This window comes from Cyprinodon variegatus, unplaced genomic scaffold, assembly GCF_000732505.1.
Source record: "Cyprinodon variegatus isolate N-32 unplaced genomic scaffold, C_variegatus-1.0 Scaffold1528, whole genome shotgun sequence".
In the NCBI taxonomy this organism is placed as follows: domain Eukaryota; kingdom Metazoa; phylum Chordata; class Actinopteri; order Cyprinodontiformes; family Cyprinodontidae; genus Cyprinodon; species Cyprinodon variegatus.
In genome coordinates, this window is record NW_015151981.1 from 22,454 (window position 1) to 26,865 (window position 4,412).

Here is a 4,412-nt window from a genome sequence, read left to right on the forward strand (position 1 = left end):
TAACATACGTCACGCACTCCGTTGCTCTTATTGGTTGTAGGTCTATCCAATTGAGTGCAGAGGCATTTTTTTTCCTGGTTCATTGGAAACACGCCCCATAATCACAGCTCTATGGAGCAGCATCAGACTCTTCTGACTAGAATTGAGTCGGACTACGTCAGGCTAGGAATGGGGAACAATAGTTGAAGAAACTTATGGCTCTCAAAATGGTATCGGTGCCCTATTGGTTGGTACTCGCCGATACCAACGTTTTAGTGCTGGATCGGGGCCCTGCCCGATACTGGTATCGGTGCAACACTAATTTAAATGTATGGTTAATACAGCTATTCTTTATTTGCGCACATTAATTATGTTTTTAATAACAATCCTTTGGCTAAAATGCCATCAGAACGCTGATAATATTAAGTGTGTCTTTTATAGTCTAGTAAAAAAAATAGTAGTGAAATACGGCCCAAGCTGAACTCCTGCAGACATTATGTTTGGAGGAAATACTTATCAGCATAATATGTAAAAACACCATGTGAAATGAACCAGTATGGTTTGGTCTACTGTGCACCATACAGTACTGGTAAATTTGGTATAAATAAATGAAGAATTCATTAAAAAATCTACTAGAGCTATTTTGATAAGAATCTGAAGATAATCAGGGGAGTGGATTTCCAAGCAATTCTATCATCTCAAACACACTGCTAATAAAGCTCTTTATTGGCTTCAGAGAAACCAATAAAACTCTCATAGTTGTTTTATTCTGGTTGTTTCTGAATTACTTCTCCTATGGGAAGGAAGAGATAAGCTAAAGAGACAAAGCTTTAGCAAGACATAAAGAGATGGGATTTAGAAAACCATTTGAGCAATAATTAAGAAATGAATAAAGAGAGGAGATATGTAACGGTATGCCTCTAGCTTGAAAGCAGTGACGCCACCAGGGGGGGGCCAGGGGGGTACACGGCCACCCTGGCCACCCCACTTGCCAGTAGCATCAGCTTAGCCTTTTATCCGATTCTACACAGCCAGCGACTTAACATAAAAAATCACACAATAAACCAGGATCTGAGGAGGTGTTACTGAAGTCTGTATGATTTCTACAGGCAGGTTTACCACTATAGGAGATTCAAACCCTGAAATTATGGCTTTTAGTTTCAGTGGCCACCCCAAGATATTTAGTTGCCCCATCTGGCCCCCCCTATAAAAAATTTCTGGAGGCGCCACTGCTTGAAAGGTTCAGTTTAGGCCACTGTAGGTGAAGTTTCTCCTCTCATCCAAGAGGCTTCTTCAGTTCTAACTAGTGGTGTGGAGCAGTGAGATTATTATACTGTTGGTGTAATGAAGAATTAGAGGAAAAAATAAAAGGTGGCTCTGATCCCTCTGGGTTGACCATGGGGGTCACCTGGGGGGTTAATGGTCGTTCTGATGGGTCATTAACTCCCTCATCAGACTGGGTTTGGTAACATGCTTCGTTGAGTGTGAGTCAGGTGAGGAAAGGTGGGAGGTGAATCTTCTGGGTATTGTTCCCAGGAGTGCTTTGTCAGCAGGTCAAAGGTTAACGTCTAAGACCTCCTCTGTTGACTTAAGGCTGATTTATTCTCAGAAACCAGGTCGTCTTTGTGTGTTTCGCAGTTGACACATATATGCCTCTGCTCCTTTCTGCAGAAACTCTGGTGCTCCTCCACAAAATTGTAGGTGAGCGCAGACAGGAGGTCTCTGATTGGTCAAATCTACATCCGCTCACACTATGCGTATTTCCTGGTTGGTTCCGTACCGGCTTGTTTTGTTTGTATGACCGCCATTTTGGAAAACGACTGGAGAAGATGGAGCAGCTAGCAGAGCGAGGTGCACGAGAATGCTGGGACCCTTTTTCCACCTGGATCGCCGCTCTTTTTGGCCCTCATGTCCCTTCGTTGTCGCTCCCACTTCCTCACCGCCTCGGCCGTATCTAGACCCACAGCTAGTTCCTGATTGTCCCTCTGGTGTTGTGGCGTGGAATAACATAGAGCAGACCGCACTTCAATATGGGACATACATCTAAAATATCTGCTGCTGGAGGAGAACCAGGCCTTTAGACTTAGAGAACTTTAAATGTCATTATGTAAACACAGAGTGAAATTTCGTTTTGTACAGCTTTCAAGACATTTCTATTTCTTAAAGTGCAGCAGTGATCAAATCTAAACAGTGTGGGAGAAAAATAAAACATGTTGCTGTTAGGATAATTATCATTGATATTGTTTGAGTTTATTACACCTTAATATCAGCTGCCTGATGAGCGTCAGAACTGATGTTTTCCCCAGTAGTTTATCTAAATAGGCCAGTTCTTCGGTTCGGTTCTATATACAGCTATAATCCTCATTCTGTACGTGGCAAAGATTTTTTTGCCATGTACAGAATTTAAAATGTCACATTTTGCAAAAGCTTCCTGGATGGGAGGCGAAATGTCTTTAAACTTGTAAACAAAGTCCAGTGGATTGTTTTTCATTTTCTTTTTTTGGAATGACATAAATGGCATAAATCTACGGCAGTATAAAATATGAAACAATAAATTGAATGAGAAAGGCTGAGCCGTAGTTTAAAAATTAGATAGTTATTCCTTTTATATGGGTATACAGCGAACAGGAGCCTTTTTTCTTTACTAACTAAACAATAAATTTCAAACAAGTCTTTATCAAATACCTTTTTTATTAGAGCCACTTTCAAAGAATTATCATGTTTATTTAGTAATGACTCTTTCAAAGTCCACCATCCTCAGCTCTGCACAAATTAAAATGTGTAGATAACTCTTAAAATTAATTTCCAGAGTCATAGATCTTAATTTGTGGGGATTGATTAGTTTACACTTTATTATTATTATAATGTTCCTACTGATAAGCTAGCAGAAAAAGACCATGTTGTTAAAAAAAAATTCAAATATCAGCATCACTTGTCTTACCAGGCAGTAAAGGTCAGAGCGTGTGATGTTTGGGAAAACTACGTAAAAAGGAAGGTTTCATTGTGAGGCTGTTGACAAGAGATCGAGGCGGGGAACTCAGGAAATGAGCTGAACTGGGCTTTGATTGCATCCACTAGCATCGTGTGTCTTTGTTAACATGCCTTCTTCATGCAGGTGCTGGTGAATGGGTGAGTCGTCTGAATCAAAGGGGAGGCTACGTGAAAGTGCACACGTATCCCCCCTCCATCCACCATCCTCCCCTGGTGACAACTGATATCACAGCATAAGGGGAACACTTACAAAAATAGGACTATTGTGCATTCAGAAGAGTTACTGTGAGGAGAAAACCACTAAATTTATCCTTGTATCTTTTAATTNCAGGAGCCTTTTTTCTTTACTAACTAAACAATAAATTTCAAACAAGTCTTTATCAAATACCTTTTTTATTAGAGCCACTTTCAAAGAATTATCATGTTTATTTAGTAATGACTCTTTCAAAGTCCACCATCCTCAGCTCTGCACAAATTAAAATGTGTAGATAACTCTTAAAATTAATTTCCAGAGTCATAGATCTTAATTTGTGGGGATTGATTAGTTTACACTTTATTATTATTATAATGTTCCTACTGATAAGCTAGCAGAAAAAGACCATGTTGTTAAAAAAAAATTCAAATATCAGCATCACTTGTCTTACCAGGCAGTAAAGGTCAGAGCGTGTGATGTTTGGGAAAACTACGTAAAAAGGAAGGTTTCATTGTGAGGCTGTTGACAAGAGATCGAGGCGGGGAACTCAGGAAATGAGCTGAACTGGGCTTTGATTGCATCCACTAGCATCGTGTGTCTTTGTTAACATGCCTTCTTCATGCAGGTGCTGGTGAATGGGTGAGTCGTCTGAATCAAAGGGGAGGCTACGTGAAAGTGCACACGTATCCCCCCTCCATCCACCATCCTCCCCTGGTGACAACTGATATCACAGCATAAGGGGAACACTTACAAAAATAGGACTATTGTGCATTCAGAAGAGTTACTGTGAGGAGAAAACCACTAAATTTATCCTTGTATCTTTTAATTAAATTAAATTAATTGTATTATAAAACCAAGACTTTTTTTAGTCTTTATATATAAAGTGCAGCATTAGAACACTTAGTAAAAATGTGTTACAACTACAACTGAATGTTTTTATATGGGTAGTTTTAGCCACCTTTAATAACACTAAAGTAACAATTAATGAAACCAAAAACTTTTATAATTGGAAAATTGAGGGTCAGTTTGTGTAATTTAATCTCCATATAAACCCAGGATTAAGAGGTTTGTTCTGAGACGGCATCAAGCTTTTTTTCTTCCAGGAAAGATTAAAGAGGATGTAATATGAAAAAAGGCTGCAACTAAGTACTATTTTGCAAATCTGTTGATTATTTTTCCAATTAATCGATTAATAATCAGAAAGCCAAAGGTTGCTCAAAGAAGATTGTTTATGAAATGTAAGATTTTA